Raw genomic sequence first — 23,949 nt, 5'->3', positions numbered from 1 at the left:
TGTGGGATCTTCCTGGTCCAGGGTTCGAACCTGTGTCCCCTGCACTGGCAGGCAGATTCTTAACCACTGTGCCACCAGGGAAGTCCCTGGTTGTGTTTTCATTGTCCTTTGTCTCAAGGTATTTTTAAATTTCCTCTTTGATTTGATCATTGACCCATTGTTTTTTTAGTAGCATATTGTTTAGTCTCCATGTAATCGGTTTTTTTCTCATTGCCTTTTCTGTGGTTAATTTCTAGTTTTATGCTGTTGTGGTCAGAAAAGATGCTCGAAATAATTTCTGCAGTCTTAAATTTGTTGAGGCTTGTTTTGTGCCACAGTATGTGGTCAATTCAGGAGAATGTTCCATGTGCACTTGAAAAGAATCTGTATTCTTTTCTTTTTTTTGATGTATTGTCTTTTTATTTTTTCTTTTACCAGCCCTTTCCATGAGCAAACGTTTTAAACTTTGATGAAGTCTAATTGAAAAATTTGATATTTTATAAATTGTGTTTTGGTCTCATATCTCAGAAATATTTGCCTAACCCAAGATCACAAAAGTTTTCCCATTTTCTTCTAGAAGTTTTATGGTTTGGGATCTTATATTTAAGTCTATGATCATTTTGAGCTAATTTTTTATATATTGCAAAATATGGGTCAAAGTGGGTTTTTTGTTGTTTTTTTGGTTTATTTGCTTTGTTTTTTTTAATAGGACTATTCAGTTGTTCCAGATGAAAGGCTATCATTTCTCCACTAAATTGTCATGACAATTTTCTTGAAAATTAGTTGTTTGTATGTATGTGTGTCTATTTATAGACTCTTTATTCTGTTCCATTGATTTGTCTATTTTTATCTCCATAGCACACTGTTTTGATTACTTTACATTTATAATAATTATTGAAATCTTCTGGTGTTAGCCATCAAACCTTGTTTTTTTTTCAAAGTTGCTTTCAGAATTCTCAGTCTTTCAAATTTCTATATGAATTTTAGGATCACCTTGTCAGTTTCTATAAAAATGTTTGCTAGGGTTTTGATTGAGCTTGTGCAGAATCTAGAGATCAATTTGGAAAAATAATAACAATACTGAGTTTCCAACTTCTGAACAATATGTATTTCTCCATCTATTTAGATCTTCTTTAATTTCTCAGCAATGTTTTGTAGTTTTCAGTGTATGTCTTTCACATTTTTTGATTTATTCCTAAGAATTCTGGGTTTTGATGACATTATAAACCATATTTTTAATTTTCAATTTCTGATTCATTTCTAAAATATGGAAATACAACTAGTTCTCTTTATAAAAAATTAATTGAGCTATAACTGACATAATATGCTAGTTTCAGGTGTACAACATAATGATTCCATGTTGGTATACATTGTGAAATAATCACTACAATAAATCTAGATTACATCTGTCACCTTACATAGTTAAAAACAATTTTCTTATCTTGTGATAACTTTCAAGATCCACTCTTAGCAACTTTCAAATAATCAACACATTATTGTTGACTATTCACCATACTGTACATTATATCCTTATAACTTATTTATTTCATAACTGGAAGTTTGCACCTTTTTGACCCCCTTCATCCATTTCTCTCACTTCCCAACCCCCCAGCTCTGGCAGCCACCAATTTATCTTCTGTATCTATTAGGTTAGTTGTTTTTTGTGTTTTGTTTGCATTGGATTCCATGTAAAAGTGGGATCATATGGTATGAACATCCCCCTTTAAATGCTTTTGCAGCAACGCATAAACTTTGCTATGTTGTATTTCCATTTTTGTTTGTCTCAAGAAATTTTTTTAAATTTCTTATTTGATTTCTTCTTTTTTAAATAAATTTGTTTATTTTTGGCTGCATTGGAGCTTCATTGCTGCACGTGGGCTTTTTCTGGTTGCAGCGAGTAGGGGCTACTCTTTGTTGTGGTGTGCAGTCTTCTCATTGCAGTGGCTTCTCTTGTTGCAGACCATGGGCTTTAGGCACGTGGGCTTCAGTAGTTGCAGCATGTGGGCTCAGTAGTTGTGGCTCGCAGGCTCTAGAGTGCAGGCTCAGTAGTTGTGGTGCACAGGCTTAGTTGCTCCGCAGCATGTGGGATCTTCCTGGACCAGGGATCAAACCCGTGTCCCTTGCATTGGAGGGTGGGTTCTTAACCACTGTACCACCAGGGAAGTCCCTTTGATTTCTTCTTGAACAACACATTGGTTGTTAATTAAAGTGTTGTTTAATCTCCACATATTTTTGGATTTTCTAGTTTTTTCCATGTAATTGATTTCTAGTTTCATACTACTGTGGTCAGAAAAGATGCCCAATACAGTTTTAGTCCTCTAGTATTTATCAAGACTTGTTTAGTGGCCTAACACTTGATCTATCCTGGAGAATGTTCCATGTGCACTTGAAGAATGCATATTCTGTTGCTTTGGGGTGGAATGTTCTGTATATATCTGTTAAGTTCACCTAGTCTAATATGTTATTTAAGGCCATGCTTTCTTCATTGATTTTCTGCCGAGACGATCCATCCGTTGATATAAGTGGGGTATTAAAGCCCCCTACCACTATTGTATTGCTGTCTATTTCTCCTTTTAGGTCTTTAATATTTGCTTTTTACATTAAGGTGCTCCTGTGTTGGATGCATATTTACAAATGTTATATCCCTAGTTGGATTGACCCTTTTATCATTATGCCCTTCTTTGTCTCTTATTACAGTCTTTGTTTTAAAGTCTATTTTGTCTGATATAAGTATAGCTACCCCAGCTTTTTTTGTTTTTATTTGCATGGAATATCTTTTTCCATAGATTCACTTTTCAGTCTCTGTGTGTCCTTACATTGGAAGTGAGTCTCTTGTAGGCAGCCTATAGGTGTGACTTTTTTTTTTAAATCCATTTAGCCACTCTTTTCTTTTGATTGTAGAATTTAGTTCATTTACATTTAAAGTAATTATTTATAGGTAGGGACTTACTGCCATTTGTTCATTGTTTTCCTGGTTGTTTAGTAGTTCCTCTTGTTCCCATCTTCTCTTCCTCTTTCCCTTTGTGGTTTGATACCTTTCTGGTATACTTAAATTCCTTCCTCTTTATCTTTTGTATATCTACTATAAGATTTTGCTTTGTGTTACCATGAGGCTTACATATAATAAGAATCTTATTTAAGTCAATAACAACTTAAGATTGATCTCTTTTTTTTTTTTTTTGCGGTACACGGGCCTCTCACTGTTGCAGCCTCTCGTGTTGCGGAGCGCAGGCTCAGTGGCCATGGCTCAAGGGCCCAGCCGCTCCGTGGCATGTGGGATCCTCCTGGACCGGGGCACGAACCTGTGTACCCTGCATCTGCAGGCAGACTCTCAACCACTGCGCCACCAGGGAAGCCCAGATCTCATTTTAAAGCTCTACACAGTTACTCTATTCCATCCAACTTTCATGGTTTTGATATTACATTTATATCTTTTTATCTTGTGTGTTACTTATTATTGTAATCATAGTTATTTTTACCACTTTTGTCTTTCAACCTTCATACTAACTTTAAAAGTGATTAATCCACTACCTTTTCTATGTTTACATTTCCAGTGAGATTTACTCTTTCATATGTTTTCTTGTTTCTAATTAATACCCTTTCTTTTCAGCTTAAAGAAGTCCCATTAATATTTCTTGAAAGACCAGTTTAGTGGTGACAAACTCCTTTAGTTTTTGCCTGTCTGGAAAACTCCTCATCTCTCCTTCACTTCTGATGGATAATTTTGTCAGGTAGAGTATTCTTGGTTGGAAGTTTTTGTTGTTGTAGTTTGTTTGTTTTCTTTCAGCACTTTGAATATATAGTGCTTTTCCCTCTGACCTACGAAATTTCTGCTGAAAAATCTGCTGATAGTCTTATGAGAATTCTCTTGTATGTAACAAGTTCTTTTTCTCTTATTGCTTCTAAGATTCTCTCCTTGTCTTTAACTTTTGACATTTTGAGAAAATGTGTCTTGGTGTGGATCTCTGGGTTCCTCTTATTTGGAACTTGGATCCTGGGCTTCCTGGATCTGGATGCTCTTTCCTTACCCAGTTTAGGGACGTTTTCAGCCGTTATTTCTTCAAATAATTTTTCTGCCCCTTTTTGTCTTTTCCTTTTGGGAGCCCTATAATGTTAGCCCATTAACGTTACGAATGTTAGCCCATCTGATGTTTTCCCATAAGTCCCTTAAGCTATCTTCTTTTTTATATTTAGTTTTTCCTTTTGCTGCTCTGATTGGGTGAATTTTAGTACCTTGTCAACAAGTTAACTGTTCCTTTTTTCTACTTTGTTTAGTCTCCTTTTGAACCATGTAGTGTACTTTTCAGGTCAGTTATTCTTCAGCTCTGTAACTTTTGTTTGGTACTTCCTTATATTTTCTATCTCTTTGTTGAATTTCTCACTGTGTTCATTTATTTTACTCTCCTGTTCAGTGAGCACCCTTATAACCATTACTTTGAACACTTTATCAGGTAAATTACATTCTGTTAAGGTTTTTTTTTTTCCTGAGCTTTTATTCTTTTGTTTGGAACATATTCATCTGTTTCTTCATTTTCTTGACTTCCTGTGTTGGTTTCTTGAAGTAGATAAAACAACCACTTCTCTCAGTGTAAAAGGAGTGGCCTCGTGTAGCAGATGAATCTTGTTCAACCCTGCCCTAGCCTCTGGTTGTCTCTCAAACCTTTGTGATTGTCCAAGCACCTATTATACTTTTAATAGCTCCCAGTAGTTAAAGGTGTGCCAAGACCTGTACTACACGTCCCAAAAGGGGAGGCTCTCAGTCAACACTTAGATTCAGACAGATTGGAATCCAAACCCCCAGACAGCAGATTTTAAAGTTTGCAAATATCTACAGTCCTGTGGGACCACAGGCTGGTCTACAGTCCTGTGGGACCACCAACCACCAGAGCCAGGTGATCTGGAGGTGTCCCCTCGGCAGAAGTCATACAAATCAGGGCTCCAGACAAGAATATAAGCTCTTTTCTGGGAGGTACCACTGAGCCTTAGTGAGAAAGAGGGAAAGTGCAAGGATGGAATCCACTGGCCTGTGTTCCCTGAGATCAGCTCCATAGACCCCTAGATGTGTGCCAAACCTGAAGCTGCTCCTCAGGCCAAAGCTCCAGGAGATTCAACTAGGCCTCTTTCACAGAACGACCGTGGGTGTGTTTCAGTCTTCTGTCTGCGCAGTGTCCTGGATTTGGTAGCCTGCCAAGAACTGCCTCTCCAATTCTTACAGTCCCTTGGGACCCAGGAACACAAGACCCTCTGGCCACCAGAGCAGAGGCAGTCAAGGTACGTCCCCTGGTTGGTAGCTGCAAAAACCAGAGCACCAGATGTAAAAGCCAGGGTACCTGACACATGTGAGAGCTCCCCTCTGGGAGATGCTGGTGTTCCGGAGGATGGCAGAGCCCCCTCTTCTGAGGTCTGTGGAAAAGATTACAGGCAGCCCTTAGATGTGTGTTTAATTAGAAACTTGCCCCTCAGGCTGCATCTGTGATGTGATGATTAGTTAATAGGCCTCTTTCACAGAGAGATTGAGCTCCTGGGTCTCTTGCTCTTGCTGTGCCCTGGGAATGTTAGCTAGTTAAGAACTCTTTTTCTTTGGTTATAGTTCTACTGGCTACCAGAGCCAGATCATGTGGAAGGGTCCCTTGGCAGCAGCTACAAAAACGAGGGTGCCAGACAAGGGTATAAGCTCCTCTCTGGGAGATACTGGTGAGCTGGTGAGGCAGAGGGAGAGCACAAAGATTGTGCCCACCAGCCTCTGTTCCCTGAGACCGCTTCCTTCCTTAGGCCATTAGTTGTGTATCAAACCAGAAGCCTATCTCTTAGGCCAAAGCTCCTGGACCAGCAAATAGGCTTCTCTCACAGAATGACTGGGAGGGGGTTTGAGTCTGCTGTGCAGTGCCCTGGGCGTGGTAGCCTACCAAAAACTGTCTCTCTGATTGTTACAGCCCCAGGGGACCTAGAAATGCATGCTCTCCTGGCCTCTAGAGTCAGGCAATCAAGGGGCATCCCCTAGGCAGTGGCTGCAAAACTCAGGGCATCAGACACATGTAAAAGCTCCCTTCTGGGAGATACTGGTGCTCTAGATCACAACAGAATTAAGAGCATGAAGATGATGCCCACTGGCTGTAGTGAGGAAGTAGGGGAGCATAAAAATGAGGCCTATAGGAATAAAAGAGAAAGAAAAAGAGGGCATCTGTTGGCTAAGCAAGGCGGAGTGACAGCACATAGATGGCCCCCACCAGTCTCTGTTTCTGGAGAGTGTTTCAACAGCTCTTAGATGTGTGTGTATAAAAATAGATGCCTGCCCCCCAGGCCAATGCTTTAATATATGAAAACGAACCTCTTTCACTCAAAGTCTAAATGCAATCGGCTGCCTCAGCTGAGCCCTGGGGAGGGTGAGTCTAAGTGTGCAAGCCCTTCTAGAGCCATTTCTCAGATTGCTGTAGTTTTGTGGGTCTTGTGGATGTGAGCCTGGTTGGTTTTCAAAGCTAGGTATTTGGGGGTTCATCTCTCAGGTGCAAGTATTAAAAGTTGGAGTGCTTGATGTGCCATTGATACCCTTCAATCCTCAGGGAGAAGCTCTGGGTTTTGAATTCCCTTCTGATTTGGGGTCACTGTATCAACAGTGGTATGTATAGCAAGATTGTGTCCCAGCCATTTCTACCCCCTTTTTAAAAAAATTTTGTTTATTTTATTTTGGGCTATGTTGGGTCTTAGTTGCTGTGCGCGGGCTTTCTCTAGTTGCAGTGAGTGGGGGCTACTCTTCATTGCAGTGCGCGGCCTTCTCATTGCGGTGGCTTCTCTTGTTGCGGAGCACAGGCTCCAGGTGCGTGGACTCAGTAGTTGTGGCTCACAGGCTCTAGAGTGCAGGTTCAGTAGTTGTGGCGCATGGGCTTAGTTGCCCTGCAGCATGTGGGATCTTCCTAGATCAGGGCTCGAACCCATGTCCCCTGCATTGGTGGGCAGATTCTTAACCACTGTGCCATCAGGGAAGCTCTCTACCCATTTTAATGTGGTTTTCTTCTCATTTGCCCAGTGTAGTCCATGCTCAGCCAACATTTAAGTTTTTTCCAGGGGAAGTTTGTTCATATGTAGCTGTAGACTCGGTGGGTCTGTGAGAGGTGAGTTCAGGATCTTTCTATTTCACCATCTTGAACTGGAAATCTAATTCTTATATAGTGATCTTGTATCCTGTAAATTCACTTAACTCACTTATGGGCTCTAGTAGAGTTTTTATAGATTTCATCAGATTTTCTATATAGGGGAGCATGACATTTGTGAAAAAAAGGCAGTTTTACTTCTTCCCTTTCCAATATAGGTGGTTTTTATTTCTTATCTCTTGACCTTATTGCACTGGCTGGAATCTTTAATGTTGAGGTTTGGCATGTTCGTCTTCTTCCTGATCTTAGGGGAAAATTGATTGTTTTTCACAATTTAGTATGATGCTAGTTGTAAGGTTTTAAGTAAATGCCCTTTAATGCGTTGAAGAATTTTCCTTCTATTCCTACTTTTCTGAAAATTTTCATCAGGAATGGATGTTGGATTTTCTCAAATGATTTTCTGCATCTATTGACATAGTCAGAAATAATTATTTATATATTTATAGATGAATGTTCTTTAGTTTGTTAATATGATGAATTATACACTGATGGATTTTCAGATGTCAAAACAATCTTGCATTCTTGGGATAAACTTCACTTGGTCAAATGTATTACCCTTTTTATAAATTTTGGATTCAATTTGCTAAAATTTTGTTTAGGATTTGTGTGTGTGTGTGTGTGTGTGTGTGTGTGTGTGTGTGTTACGTGGGCCTCTCACTGTTGCGGCCTCTCCCGTTGCGGAGCAGAGGCTCCGGACGCGCAGGCTCAGCGGCCATGGCTCACGGGCCCAGCCGCTCTGCGGCATGTGGGATCTTCCTGGACCGGGGAACGAACCTGCGTCCCCTGCATCGGCAGACGGACTCTCAACCACTGCGCCACCAGGGAAGCCCTCTGTTTAGGATTTTTGATATTTATAACATAGGAATATTGGTTTGCCATTTCTCTGTAATATCTTTGTCTGGTTTCGGTGTCAGGGTAATTCTGTAATCAAAAAAAATCATAATCACCAGCGAAGCCCTCTGTTTAGGATTTTTGATATTTATGTTTATAACATAGGAATATTGGTTTGCCATTTCTCTGTAATGTCTTTGTCTGGTTTTGGTGTCAGGGTAATTCTGTAATCATAAAAAGAGTTGGGAAGTATTCTCACCTTTTTAATTTTTTGAAAGAGTTTATGAAGAATTTGTAAATGTTCAGTGGCATTCACCTGTGCTGCCCTGTGGGCCTGCAGTTTTGTGGGAATGTTTTAAACTACAAATTCAATTTCTTTAATAGATAGGCTCTTCAGGTTATATATATTTCTTCCTTGGTAAGCTTGGGTAATCTGTGTCTTTCAGGAAATTTGCCCATTTTATCTAAGTTGTTGGATTTACTAGCATAAGGTTGTTCATAATATTTTCCCAGATTATTATTATTACACTTATGTGAAAAATCTCATGGGTAATTTGATAGGGATCATATTAAATCTGTAGATTGCTTTGGATATCCTCTGAGGCATTTTATTTGCATGTGTGTATTACATCCCTAGAAAAAGATCCAAGTATTTTCCCTCCAGTGTGTTTTCGTCTTGCTTCTTCATGGTCCATGATGCCAGCTGAGGTTGTCAGTACAGTGAAAAGAAACTAATGGGACGGGAGCACGTTATTCTGACATTTTTCTAGATCTTTGAGTTGCACATCAAATCTGGGGCTGATCACTCCACAGTTATTTAGCCTGCCTATGAGGCTCACAACAATTTCCCCAGCCCTGTGATCATCGATGATTTCAAATTTGCCAGTGTAACCATGATTCATCATCACAGTTAGAAACCTGACGATGACTTTGGAGCATGACCTAATAAGAACCTGGCGTTTGCCTCTTTTTTTGGCATTGTTGATACTATTGAGAGTATCAGCCAGGACATTCATGCACACCAATATGGCGGCACAGAAAGATGGTGGAAAGAGCAGGATGGCCATATTAACAATATGCTTCCAATCCAAGAGCATGGGATATCTCTCCATTTCTTTGAATCATCTTCAATTTCCTTTATTAATGTTTTATAGTTCTCAGTATATAAGTGTTTCACCTCTTTGGTTAGTTTTATTCGTAAGTATTTTATTTTTGGGGGGTGCAATTTTTTTATAAATTTATTTTATTTATTTTTGGCTGCTTGGGTCTTCATTGCTGCACGCGGGCTTTCTCTAGTTGCGGTGAGCGGGGGCCATTCCTCCTTGCAGTGCGTGGGCCTCTCATTGCGGTGGCCCCTCCTGTTGTGGAGCACAGGCTCCAGGCACGCAGGCCTCAGCAGCTGTGGCTTGTGGGCTCCAGAGTGCAGGCTCAGCATTTGTGGCACACGGGCCTAGCTGTTCCGCAGCATGTGGGATCCTCCTGGAACAGGGCTCGAACCCCTGTCCCCTGCATTGGTAGTCAGATTCCTAACCACTGCGCCACGAGGGAAGCCTGGGGGTGTGATTTTAAAAGGGATTCTTTTTTTACATTCCTTTCTGATATTTCATTGTTAGTGTAAAGAAATGCAACCGATTTCTGTATGTTAATCTTGTATCCTGCTACCTTGCTGAATTCAGTGATCAGTTCTAGGGTTTTCTATCTATAGTATCATGTCATCTGGATATAATGACACTTTTACCTCTTCCCTTCTAATTTGGATAGTTTTTATTTCTTTTTCTTACCTGAGTGCGTTGACTAGGACTTCCAATACTGTGTTGAATAGAAGAGGTGAGAGTGGGCATACTTGTCTTATTCCAGATTTTAACAGGAAGGCTTTCAGCTTTTCACCCCTGAGTATTATATTGTCTGTGGGTTTGTCATAAATGGCTTTTATTATGTTGAGATATGTTCCCTCTGTACCCACTTTGGTAAGAGTTTTTATCATGAATGGATGTTGAATTTTGTCAAATGCTTTTTCTGCATCTACTGAGATGATGGTGTGGTTTTTGTCTTTTCTTTTGTTGATGTGGTGTATCCCATTGATTTGCATACGTTGAACCATTCTTGTGAACTTGGGATGAATCCCATGTGGTCATGGTGTATGGTCTTTTTTATGTGTTGTTGGATTCGGTTTGCTAATATTTTGTCAAGAATTAGTAATTTAAAAAATATGGTAATAGACCAGTGTAACCCAATACAGATTGGGGTTTAATAGATGATAAAGATGGAATTTCAAACTAATGGAGGAGAGGTAGACTATTTAGTATATGGTATTGGCACTACTGATTGGGTTTTTTTTTGGGGGGGTAGGGGTGGGGCTTGATCCCTCCCTCATTCTTATATCAGAGTCAACTATAGACAAAACAGAAATTTAAATGTAAATGCAAAAGTATAAACATAATGAAGAAAATATGAGTAAATTATTGATATCATCTAAGAGTAGGAAAGACCTTTCTGAAAATGACATAAAATACCAATTGAAAAATCTGATTAAAACAAAATTGAAAAAAAACCCCACAAAGCCAACAAGTCTTATCTAGAACAACTTAAAAACACCATAAACAAAATCAAAAGGTATATTGGGAAAACTATTTATAACTTTTTATAACATCATGGGAAAATGGAGATTATATATATATTTATATATAGATAGATATAGATAGATCTCCTAAAAATCAGAATGAAAAAGTCCCTAGTAGAAAATAATGGGCACAGAACGTGAACAGATAATTAAAAGAAGAAATACAAATGATTGAGAAACATAAATATAGGCTCAACCCCAGTAATATAATGATGGTTTAAATTAGAGCCAAAATAAAATACTATCTTTCTTGCCTACCAGATTTATGAAAATTAAAAAGACTTTCAATATCCAATAAAGTCAGCCTTTCATATACTTGGGTTCTGCATCTACAGATTCATCCAACCATGGATCACAAAAACTCAGGAAAAAAAATTCCCAGAAAGTTCCAAAAAGCAAAACTTGAATTTGCGATGGGCTGGCAACTCTTTTTTTTTCTGTGGTATGCGGGCGTCTCACTGTTTGTGGCCTCTCCCGTTGCGGAGCACAGGCTCCGGACGCGCAGGCTCAGTGGCCATGGCTCACGGGCCCAGCCGCTCCGTGGCATGTGGGATCTTCCCAGACCGGGGCACGAACCCGTGTCCCCTGCATCGGCAGGCGGACTCTCAACCACTGCGCCACCAGGGAAGCCCCAAGGACTGGCAACTCTTTACATAACATTTACATTGTATTTACAACTATGTATTTAGTATTTGCATTGTATTATGTATTATAAGTAATCTAGAGATGACTTAAAGTATCAGGGAGGATGTGCATGGCTTATATGCTAATACTGCACTGTTCTATGTAAGGGACTTGAACATCCAAGGATTTTGGTATCCATAGGGATCCTGGAAACAATCCCCCTGAGGATACCAAGGGACAATTGTATATAGGAGTGTGATAATTCTGTACTACTGTAACAGAGACAAAACAAAGTGGTTTAACAAAGATGCTCAAAGATGATCTGTCTTACTGCTCTCAGGGCTTTTGCAACTTTTGCTCCATAATGCCAACAGCCCCTTCCAATTTATGTCCTGTCTTGCCTTGGATTGATGTGGCTACATTGTGCTCTCCCAGGCTGGTCTTAAGTCATGCCCAACAAGGGTCAGACGTTTCTTGTCTAAATGGGGCTGCTGTTCTCATGTTGCACATGGGCCCCTTGCTTCTCCTCCTCTCCTGGCAGTACTGTGTGGAAGGCAGGGGTGTGGTCAACAGAGAGTGAGAACCTGGTCTAGGAATGCAGTGATTCTGGCCTAAAGAGCTCAAGAGAAGTCACTGTTGGAAAATCTGTTGTTCTATTTTCATGCTATAAAATTCCGAATGGTAAATTTTACATGACTAGAAAATGAATGATGGTTCTTGTTTTCCTGCATACTCAGGGTAATGCTTGCTCTCATCATCAAAGAGCACAGTGTCCCTCTCTGACAGTCACTGGAAGTGGCTGGATGCTGCACTCTAGGGAGCAATAATGTAACCAGCATTAAATAATTGGTACTGGGGGACTGCATAGGTGAGATGACCTGTATTGTTTCAATATAAACAAATTCCCAAGAGTTATGGTATTTAAAGTAATAACACAGTTGCTACTTTTTTCTCCAGGTGGGATATAATGTTAGCCAGAAAGGGTGATTTGTCAATAAAGAAGAGCTAGTTCCTGGACCTGAACAGGAAAATATGATGCATTTATTGAACAATAAACAAATATTTAAGTACTTTCTACTCATTATTCTAAATCTTCATCAATAAATCACTGTACCTTACATGGACCAATAAATTTTGTAATACATTTAAAAGCTAAGTTGTTTACTTTGTAACCAGAAAGAAGTACAGGTTTTTTAAAAGACTAGGAAGAATTACACCAAAGTTTTATAGTGATTGTGTCTTGAGTGTTGGCTTCTTAAGAGACTTTTAGGTTTCTTTTTTATGTTCTATAATGTGGTCACAATAAACTAGAAAATAATAACTTGGACATGGCCACATAGATAATTAAGTAGAAGAAACAAATTCTCCTTGAGTTCAGAGGCCATACTCTTTTTTTCTCTTAAAACAATTTAAAAAATAAGTAATAAAAGGTATATAATTCAAAACATACAAAAGGACTAGTGAGAAATAAATCTTCCTCCCAATCTGTTGTTCAATTATCTAGTTCCTTTCCTCAGAGACAGCCACTGTTAGTTTCTTTGTATCCTTCAAGCGACAGAAAATGTAGCTCTGTGTATGTGTGTATTTTTTCTTTTTAAACACAAATGACAAATACACACACACACACATACTCTTCAGTACTTTGCTCTTTTCATTGATACATCCTGGAGATCTGATCATGTCAGTATATAAAAAACAGACAACTGTACATTATTATATTAAATGGATATTTGCACCATGATTTATTAACTCATCCTCAACCTACTGCTATTTCAAAGAATATTGAACTTAATAATATTCTCACACATATGCTTAGAAATACATGTGAGAGTATATAGGTGGGATAAATTGCTATAAGTGGATTTGCTAAGTCAAAGGGGATACTTATTTAAAGAATATTGCTAAATTACTCACTTCAGAGGTAGTCCCAGTTTTACACTTTCACCAAAAAAAGCATGTATATATTTCACCCCAAGCTCGCCTACTTCCTGAACTTTGCCATTTCCCATGCTCTTTTTAGCGTAGCACACTGCCTGGCTCTGAGTCCCAATTCTAGCATTTACTAGGTTTGTGACTTTTGGAAGTCAATTTAATGTCTCTGAACCTTCACCCTTAATGAAGATAATATCCATTTTCCATAGTTTCTATCAAAGTTAAAGGTGATATGTGAGAGACGAAACATTACACACATGGTAGGCAGAATCAATATTTTTATATATTCTACATATAAATAGCTCTTGTACTTTTCTTCCACTTCTCCCCTTCTATTCTTAGACAGCAACTGTTGGGGCTTTATTATTCACCTACTTGCTTTCAGTATCTTTTTCACATGTCGTCCCCCCTTCCCTCAAATCTGATGGTCAAATGAATCTTCCTGAATTCAAGTTCTAGTTGTTACTTCCCTGCCTTAAAAAACAAAAACAAAGCCAAAGCCAAACCTGTGTAACTAAGTGGAAATTCTGTACCGTATTCTCCATTATCTAGCCCCACTCTACCTTCCTAAGTGATTAGAGAGGTAGCTATCACAAGTGCATCTACTATCCATATATTGATTAATACCAGACAGATGCTTTGCTAATTAGTACAGCAAATGTCAGAAATGGGTTTTTATTAAATTGATGGGTTGTCATTAGCATGATGAATGTTAGAAATGGACTCTCACTGAGAAATTACAGATATTCAAGATATGTATTAATAGATTGGCTAAAATGTTCAGACACTCCCCATTATTTTGTCAACTGGGTGTAAGTTCTATGTGCTTTACCCTTAGAGGTGGTTCCCAAATTTTGAACACCCAGCAGTTCCATGGCCAGACTTCGGGTCTAACAATTTCTGGTTGTTTCATGTCCATTTAAAGGAATATTATCACATCTGGTATGAGTGAACCTGTCATGCAAAGTGTGATCAAATCACCCAAACTGGTGAAGAGCAGGACTTCATCAGAGTTACAAAACAAGTTGTATGGACAGTTTTGTGCTTGCTTGTAATAATGCTCAGCAAAGGTGTGAGAGGCAGAATTTGATCTAAGACTGACTTTCATCATATCCTGTTAAACAAGGGTGTGGGGGAATAGCTAACTCTCATCCATGCTAAACTTTTTTTGCCAGTAAAATCCCTAAGAGTTGTACATGACGACATTGTCTTGGAGCAGTTGGGAATAATTGGATGTACATTTATGACATTGTGAACTCCCCTCTCAATTCCAACAGTATTAAATCTGCATATCACTTAGTGCATTTCAAAATTTGTCTTTGTGGTCCACTTTATTCCACTGGTAGACTAAGTTTCTTAAAAAATTTTTTAAAAAATTGTTTACCTTTTGACCCCCTTCACCCATTTCTGCTACCTCTTCCCCCAACTACCCCTGGCAACCATCAATTCATTCTCTGTATCTATGAGGTCGGTTTTTTGTTTGTTTGTTGTCAGATTCAGTATTTAGGAGAGATCATGCAGTATTTCACTTGACATATTCCCTCGAGGTCCATCATGTTGTCACAAATGGCAAGATTTCAATCTTTTTTATAACTGAATAATATTCCATATATATATATATTCACATTTTCTTTATCCATACAACTATTGATGGACACACTTAGGTTGCTTCCGTATTTTGGATATTGGAAATAATGCTGCAATGAATATGGGGATACGTTTATCTTTTTGAGTTAGTGTTTTTATTTTCTTCAGATAAATACCCAAAAGTGGAATTGCTGGCTCATATGGTAGTTCTATTTTTAATTTTTTGAGAAACCTCCATACTGTTTTTAATAGTGGCTGCACCAGTTTACACTGCCACCAACTGTGCACAAGTGTTCCCTGTTATCCACATCTTTGCCAACACTTGCTATTTTTTGTCTTTTTAGTAATAGACATTCTAACAGGTTTGAGGTAATAACTCATTGTGGTTTTGATTTGCATTTTCCAGATCATTAGTGATGTTGAGATTCTTTTTTTAAAAAATTTTTTATTGAAACAGTTGATTTACAATGTTGTCCTAGTTTCAGGTGTACAGCAAAGTAATCTACTTATATATATGAGTGTGTGTGTGTGTATATATATATATATTTTAAATTCTCTTCCATTATAAGTTATTACCGATATTGAGTATAATTCCCTGTACTATACAGGGAGTCCCTACTATACAGCAGGTCCCTGTTGGTTATCTATTTTATATATAGTAGGGTGTATATTTTAATTCCAAACTCTTAATTTATCCCTTCCCTCCCCTTTGGTAACCATAGTTTGCTTTCTATATCTGTGAGTCTATTTCTGTTTTGTAAATAAGTTCATCTGTGTGATATTTTAGATTCCACATATAAGTGATATCATATGGTATTTTTCTCTTTCTGACTTACTTCACTTAGTATAGTAATCTCTAGGTCCATCCATGTTGCTGCAAGTGGCATTATTTCATTCTTTTTTATTGCTAATATTCCATTTATATATATATATATATATATATATATATATATATATATATACCACATCTTCTTTATCCATTCATCTGTTGATGGACACTTAGGTTGCTTCCATGTCTTGCTATTGTAAATAGTGCTGCAATGAATATTGGGGTGCATGTATCATTTCAGATTATGGTTTTCTCCAAATATATGCCCAGGAGCGGGATTGCAGGATTATATGGTAGCTATTTATTTATTTATTTTACTTCTTTACTTACTTCACCACGCAGCATGCGGGATCCCTGTTCCCTGACCAGGGATCGAACCCATGCCTCCTGCACTGGAAGCACAGAGTCTCAACCGCTGGACCACCAGGAAAGTCCTGGTAGCTCTATTTTTAGTTTTTAAATGGACCTCCATACTGTTCTTCATAGTGGCTGTATCAATTTACATTCCCACCAACAGTGTAGGAGGGTTCTCTTTTCTCCACATCCTCTCCAGCATTTATTGTCTGTAGACTTTTTTTTTTTTTTTTTTTGCACTGCACTGAGCAGGCTGCGGGATCTTAGTTTTCTGACCAGGGACCAAACCTGTGCTGCCTGCGAAGGTAGTGTGGATTCTTAACCACTGGACTGCCAGGGAAGTCCCTAGACTTTTTGATGATGACCATTCTGACCAGTGTGTGGTGATACCTCACTGGTGTTTTGATTTGCATTTCTCTAATGATTAGTGATGTTGAGCATATTTGCATGTGCTTTTTGGCCATCTGTATGTCTTCTTTGGAGAAACGTCTGTTATTTTTTTTGGCTGCATCAGGTCTTTGTTGTGGCTTGCAGCCTTCTCTCTAGTTGTGGCGTGTGGGTTTTCTCCAGTTGTGCGTGGGCTCTGTAGTTCTGTCACACGGGCTCTCTCGTTGAGGCACACGAGCTCAGTAGTTGCGGCATGCGGGCTTAGTTGCCCCATGGCATGTGGGATCTTAGTTCCCTGACCAGGGACTGAACCTGTGTCCCCTGCATTGGAAGGCAGATTCTTTACCACTGGACTACCAGGGGAATCCCTAGAAATGTCTGTTTAGATATTCTGCCCATTTTATTATTGGGTTGTTTTGATATTGAGCTGTATGAGCTATTTGTATATTTTGGAGATTAATCCCTTGTTGGTCACATTGTTTGCAAATATTTTCTCCCATTTTGTAGGTTGTCTTTTCATTTTGTTTATGATTTCCTTTGCTTTGCAAAAGCTTTTAAGTTTAACTAGGTCCCATTTGTTTACTTTTGTTTTTATTGTCATTACTCTAGGAGGAGACAGATCCAAAAAGATATCTGCGATATGTTTCAAACAGTGATCTGCCTGTGTTTTCCTCTAGGAGTTTAAAAATATCTGGTTTTACATTTAGGTCTTTAATCCATTTTGAATTTATTTTTGTGTATAGTATTAGAGAGTGTTCTAATTTCATTCTTTTACACATGGCTGCCCAGTTTTCCCAGCACCACTTATAGAAGAGACTGTCTTTTCTCCATTGTATATTCCTGCCTCCTTTGTCTTAGACTAATTGGTCATAGGTGTGTGGGTTTATTTCTGAGCCTTCTGTCCTGTTCCATTGATCTATATGTCTGTTTTTGTGCCAGTACCATACTGTTTTGATGACTGTAGCTTTGTGGTATAGTCTGAAGTCAGGGAGTCTGATTCCTCCAGCTCCATTTTTCTTTCTCAAGATTGCTTTGGCTATTCAGGGTCTTTTGTGTTTCCATAAAAATTAAGAATTTTTTTTTTTGTTCTCGTTCTGTGAAAAATGCCATTGGTAATTTGATAGGAATTGCACTGAATCTGTAGATTGCCTTGGGTAGTATAGTCATCTTGACAATATTGATTTTTTCTATCCAAGAACACAGTACATCTTTCCATCTGTTCGTATCATCTTCGATTTCTTTCATCAACATCTTATGGTTTTCAGAGTACAGGTCTTTTGCCTCTTTAGATAGGTTTATTCCTAGGTATTTTATTCTTTTTGATGCAGTAGTAAATGGGATTGTCTCCTTAATTTCTGTTTCTGATATTTTGTTGTTAATGTATAGGAATGCAAGAGATTTTTGTGTATTAATTTTGTATCCTGCAACTTTACTGAATTCATTGATGAGCTCTAATAGTTTTCTGGCAGCATCCTTAGAATATTCTATTTATAGTATCATTTTATCTGCAAACAGTGACAGTTTTACTTCTTCTTTTCCAATTTGCATTCCTTTTATTTCTTTTTCTTCTCTGATTGCCATGGCTAGACTTTCAAAACTATGTTGAATAAAAGGGATGAGAGTGGGCATCCTTGTCTCATTCCTGATCTTAGAGGAAATGCTTTCAGCTTTTCACTGTTGAGAATGATGTTAGCTGTGGGTTTGTCATATATGACCTTTATTATGTTGAGATAGGTTCCCTCTTTGCCCACTTTCTGGAGACATTTGTTTGTTTTTTTATCATAGATGGAGGTTGAATTTTGTGAAAAGTTTTTTCTGCATCTATTGAGATGATCATATGGGTTTTATTCTTCAATTTGTTAATGTGGTGTATCACACTGATTGATTTTTAGATACTGAAGAATACTTGTATCTCTGGGATAAATCCCACTTGACCATGGTGTATGATCCTTTTAATGTATTGTTGGATTTGGTTTGCTAGTATTTTGTTGAGGATTTTTGCATCTATGTTCATTAGTGGTATTGGCCTGTAATTTTCTTTTTTTGTGGTATCTTTGTCTGATTTTGGTACCAGGGTGATGGTGCCCTCAGAATGAGTTTGGGTGTGTTCCTTCCTCTGCAATTTTTTGGAATATTTTCAGAAAGATAGGTGGTAACTCTTCTCTAAATGTTTGATGTAATTCGTCTGTGAAGCCATCTGGTCCTAGACTTCTGTTTGTTGGAAGTTTTTAAATCATTGTTTCAATTTCAGTAGTTGCGATTGGTCTGTTCATGTTTTCCATTTCCTGGCTCAGTCTTGGGAGATTGTACCTTTCTAAGGATTAGTCCATTTCTGTTTGGATGTCCATTTTATTGGCACGTAGTGGCTTTTCGTAGTCTCTTAATGTCTTTTGTATTTCCGTGGTGTTTGTTATAACTTATCCTTTTTCATTTCTAATTTTATTGATTTGGGCCCTCTCCATGTTTTTCTTGATGAGTCTGGCTAAAAATGTATCAACTTTGTTTATCTTTTTCATGTATCTGTTGGCCATCTGTATGTCTTCTTTGGAAGAATGCCTATTCGGATCTTCTGCCTTTAAGTAGGTATATGTATTTTTTCCTATTAAGTCATATGAATGCTTTATATATTTTGGATATTAATCCCTTATCAGATATATTATTTGCAAGTATTTTCACCCATACAGTAGGTTACCTTACCATTTTGTTACTGGTTTCCTGTCCTGTGCAGAAGCTTTTTAGTTTGATCTAGTCCAACCTGTTTACTTTTGCTTTTGTTGTTTTTGCTTTTGGTGTCAGATTAAAAACATCATTACTAAAACCTGTGTCAAGGAGCTTACCACCTATCTTTCTTCTAGTTTTGTGGTTTCAGGTCTTATGTTTAAGTCTTTAATCCATTTGAGTTAATTTTTGAGTATGGTGTAATATAGGGGTCCAGTTTCATTATTTTGCATGTGGCTGTCCACTTTTCCTAACGTCATTTCTTAAAGAGATTGTCCTTTCCCCACTGTGTATTCTTCGCTCCTTTGTCATAAATTAATTGATCATATATGTGTGGGTTTATTTCTGGGCTCTTCTGTTCCATTGACTTGTGTGATTGTTTTTATGCAAATAATGTACTGTGTTAATTACTATAATTTTGTAATATAAGTGGACCCTTGAACAACATGGGTTTGAACTGCATGGATTCACTTACACCTGGATTTTTCACTAAATACACACTACAGTACTACACAAGCAGTGTGGAACTGCAGATATGGAGGGCTGACTGTTAAGTTATACACACAGATGACTGTGTGGCAGGTTGGTGCCCTTAACCCCTCCATTGTTGAAGAGCCAACTCTAGTTTGAAATCAGGGAGTGTGATGCCTCCAGCTTTGTTCTTCTTTCTCAAGTTTGCTTTGGCTATTCAGTGTCTTTTGTGGTTCTATACAAATTTTAGGATTGTTTGTTCTATTTCTGTGAAAAATGTCACTGGAATTTTGTTAAGAATTTTATTGAGTTAGTAGATTGCTTTGGGTAGTACGGACATTTTAACAATATTCTTCCAATCCATTAGCACAGGGTATCTTTTTATTTGTGTTGTGTTCAGTTTCTTTCATTAACATTTTGTACTTTTCAGTATACATGTCTTTCACCTCCTTGGTTAAATTTATTGCTGGGTATTTTATTCTTTTTGATGTAATTGTAAAAAGGATTGTTTTCTTAATTTCTTTTTCTGATAGTTCATTATTAGCATATAAAAATGTAAGAGAGTTTTTGCATTGATCCTGTATCCTGAAATGTTACTGAATTCATTTATTAGTTCTGTCAGTTTTTTGGTAGAGTCTTAAGGGTTTTCTACATATTGTATTATGTCATCTGTAAATAGTGAGTTTTAGTTCTTTCTTTCCAATTTGGGTGCCTTTTATTCCATTTTCTTGCTTAATTGCTCTAGTTAGGACTTTCAATACTGTGTAGAATAAAAGTGGTGGAAGTGGGCATCCTTGTCTTGTTCCTGATCTTAGAGAAAAAGCTTTTAGCATTATACTGTTGAATATGGTGTTAGCTGTAGGTCTGTCGTATATGGTCTTTGTTATGTTGAGGTATGTTTCCTCTATCCCCACTTTGTTGAGAGTTTTTATCATGAATGGACGTTGAATTCAGTCAGATGTTTTCTGCATCTAATTAGATGATCGTATGATTTTTACCACTCATTTTGTTAATATGGACATTGAAACATCCTTGCGTACCTGATATAAATCCCACTGGATCCTTTTAATGTATTGTTGAATTTGGTTTGCTAATATTTAGTTGAGGATTTTTACATCTGTGTTCATTAGGGACATTGGCCTGAAATTTTCTTTTCTTGTGGCATCCTTGTCTGGTTTTGGTATCAGGGTAATGCTGGCCTCATACATTGAGTTCGGAAGAATTCCCTCCTCTTCTATTTTTTGGAAGAGTTTGAAAAGGGTTGGTATTATTTCTTCTTAGAATGTTTGGTAAAATTCACCAATGAAGCCACTTAATCCTGAACTTCTGTTTGTTGGGGAGTTTTTGATTACTGATACAATCTTGTTACTAGTAATCGGTCTGTTAAGATTTTCTGTTTCTTCACAGCTGCCTTGAAAAGTTGTATGTTTCTAGTAATTTATCCATTTCTTCTAGATCATCCAATCTGTTGGTGTATAATTGTTCGTATTGGTCTCTTCTAATCTTTTGTATTTCGGTGGTATCAATTATAATTGATTATATTTTATAATGGATACCACTTTCATTTCTGATTTTATTTGAGTCCTCTTTTTTCTCTTGGTGTGTCTAGCTAAAGTTTTTTTTTTTTTTTTTTGCGGTACGTGGGCCTCTCACTGTTGTGGCCTCTCCCGCCGCGGAGCACAGGCTCCGGATGCACAGGCCCAGCAGCCATGGCTCACGGGCCCAGCCGCTCCGCGGCACGTGGGATCCTCCCAGACGGGGGCACGAACCCACGTCTCCTGCATCGGCAGGTGGACTCCCAACCACTGCGCCACCAGGGAAGCCCTCTAGCTAAAGTTTTGTCAATTTTGTTTATCTTTCCAAAAAGCAGCCCTTAGTTTCCTTGATCTTTTTTATTGTCCTTTTAGTCTCTATTTCATTTATTTTTGCTCTGATCTTTGTCATTTCCTTCCTTTTACTAACTTTGGTCTTTGTTTGTTCTGCTTTTTCTAGTTCCTTGAGGTGTATAGTTAGGTTGTTTGAGACTTTTCTTGTTGTGTGAGGTATGCATTTATAGCTATGAACTTCCCCCTTTAACTGCTTTTGCTGCAACCCATAAATTTTGGTATGTTCTGTTTCTTTCTTTTTTTTTGGTCTCAATGTATTTTTAAACATTTTTTCAATTTTAATCTTTATTTTTGGCTGCATTGCGTCTTCATTGCTGCACGCAGGCTTTCTCTAGTTGTGCCACTTGGGAGCTACTCTTCATTGTGGTTCACGGGCTTCTCACTGCAGTGGCTTCTCTTGTTGCAGATCACGGGCTCTAGGTGCACGAGCTTCAGTAGTTGCAGCACGTGGGCTCAGTAGTTGTGGCACACGGGCCCTGGAGCGTGCAGGCTTCAGTAGTTGCAGCATGTGCACTCAGTAGTTGCAGCACGTGGGCTCTAGAGTGCATGGGCTTCAGTAGTTGTGGCACATAAGCTTAGTTACTCCACGGCATGTGGGATCTTCCCGGACCAGGGATCGAACCAATGTCCCCTTCATTGGCAGGCAGATTCTTAACCACTGTGCCACCAGGAAGTCCCTCAAGGTATTTTTTTTCTTTTGACTTCTTTGACCCATTGATTGTTCAGTAGTATCTTGTTTAATCTCTACATATTTTTGCATTTTCCAGTTTTCTTCGTGTAACTGATTTCTAGTTTTATACTGCTGTGGTCAGAAGAGATGCTTGTTATGACTTCTCCTAAATTTATTAAGACTTGTTTAGTGGCCTAACATATGATTTATCCTGGAGAATGTTCCATGTGTACTTGAGAAGAATGTATATAGTGCTGCTTTGGGATGGAATGTTCTGTATATATCTGTTAAGTTCACCTGATCCAATTTGTCATTTAAGGCTGTGGTTTTTTCATTGATTTTCTGCCTAGATGATCTATCGATTGACATAAGTGGGGTATTAAAGCCTCCTACTATTATTGTATTGTTGTCTATTTCTCCCTTTAGGTCTTTAATATATGCTTTTTACATTTAGGTGCTACTATGTTGGGTGTACAAATATTATGTCCCCTAGTTGGATTGACCTCTTTATCATTTTGGAATGCCCTTCTTTGTCTCTCATAATATTCTTTGTTTTAAAGTCTGTTTTGCCTGATATAAGTATAGCTACCCCTGCTTTTGTTGTTGTTTTCACTTGCATGGAGTATCTTTTTCCACTGATTCATTTTCAGTCTGTGTCTGTAAATCTGAAGTGAGTCTCTTGTAGACAGTATATAGATGGGTCTTGTTTTTCTTAATCCAGTCGTCCACTCCATGTCTTTGATTGGAGAATTTAGTTCATTTACACTTAAAGTAATTATTGATAAGTAGGAACTTATGGCCACTTGTTCATTGTCTGCTGGTTGTTCTGTAGTTCCTCTCTGTTCTCATCTTCTCTTCCTCTCCTCCTTTGTGGTTTGATGACTTTCTTTACTGGTAGACTTAAATTCCTTTATCTTTTATATATCTACTACAAAATTTTGCCTTGTGTTACCATGAGGCTTACATATAACAACTTATATCTGTAGAAGTCTTAAGTCAATAACAACTTAAGACTGATCTCATTTTAAAGCTCTACATTTTTACTCTATTCCAACCAACCAACTTCTATGTTTTTGATATTACATTTATATTTTTTATCTTGTGTTACTTAATTATTGTAATCAGTTAGTTTTACTTTTGTTTTTTAACCTTCATACTAGCTTTAAAATTGATTAATCCTTTTCTATATATTTCCAGTGAGATTTATTCTTTCATATATTTTCTTGTTACTAATTAATACAGTTTTTCTGCTTAAAGAAGTCCCACTAACATTTTTATAAGACCAGTTTAGTGGTGATACACTCCTTTAGTTTTTGCTTCTCTGGAAAACTCTTTATCTCTCCTTTAATTCTGAAAGATAACACTGTCAGGTAGAGTATTCTTTGTTGGAAGTTTTTTTTTTTTTTTTTTTCTTTTCTTTCAGCACTTTGAAAGAGTGCCATTCCCTTCTGGCCTACAAAATTTCTGCTGTAAAATCTGCTGATAGTCTTATGAGGATTCTCTTGTATGTAGCAAGTTGGCTTTCTCTTACTGCTTTTAAGACTCTCTCCTTATCTTTAAGCTTTGACATTTTAAGAAAATGTGTCTTGGTGTGGATCTTTGGGTTCCTCTTCTTTGGAACTCTCTAGCCTTCTTGTATCTGATTGCTGTTTTCTTCCTCAATTTAGGGAACTTTTCAGCTATTGTCTCCTCAAACAATTTTTCTGCCCCTTTCTCTCTTCTCCTTCTGGGAGCCCTATAATGTGAATGTTACCCTATTTGATGGTTCCCTAAGTCCTTAAACTATCTTTTTCATTTTCTTCCCCTCATGCTGCTCTGATAGGGAGAATTCCACTGCCTTGTCTTCAGGTTAGCTGATTATTTCTTCTACTTTATTTAGTCTCTTGCTGAACCCTCTAGTGTACTTTTCAGTT

The 23,949-nt window shown here is 37.9% G+C and overlaps 1 pseudogene; it reads right to left on the bottom strand.

The window, feature by feature from the left end:
• Positions 1–8,566: 8,566 nt before the first annotated feature.
• On the bottom strand, positions 8,567–8,986 carry LOC136125058 (small ribosomal subunit protein uS8-like; annotated as a pseudogene).
• Between the last annotated feature and the right edge of the window lie 14,963 nt (positions 8,987–23,949).

This window comes from Phocoena phocoena, chromosome 6 (assembly GCF_963924675.1).
Source record: "Phocoena phocoena chromosome 6, mPhoPho1.1, whole genome shotgun sequence".
Taxonomy (NCBI): domain Eukaryota; kingdom Metazoa; phylum Chordata; class Mammalia; order Artiodactyla; family Phocoenidae; genus Phocoena; species Phocoena phocoena.
This window is presented reverse-complemented; position numbering and strand designations above follow the sequence as displayed.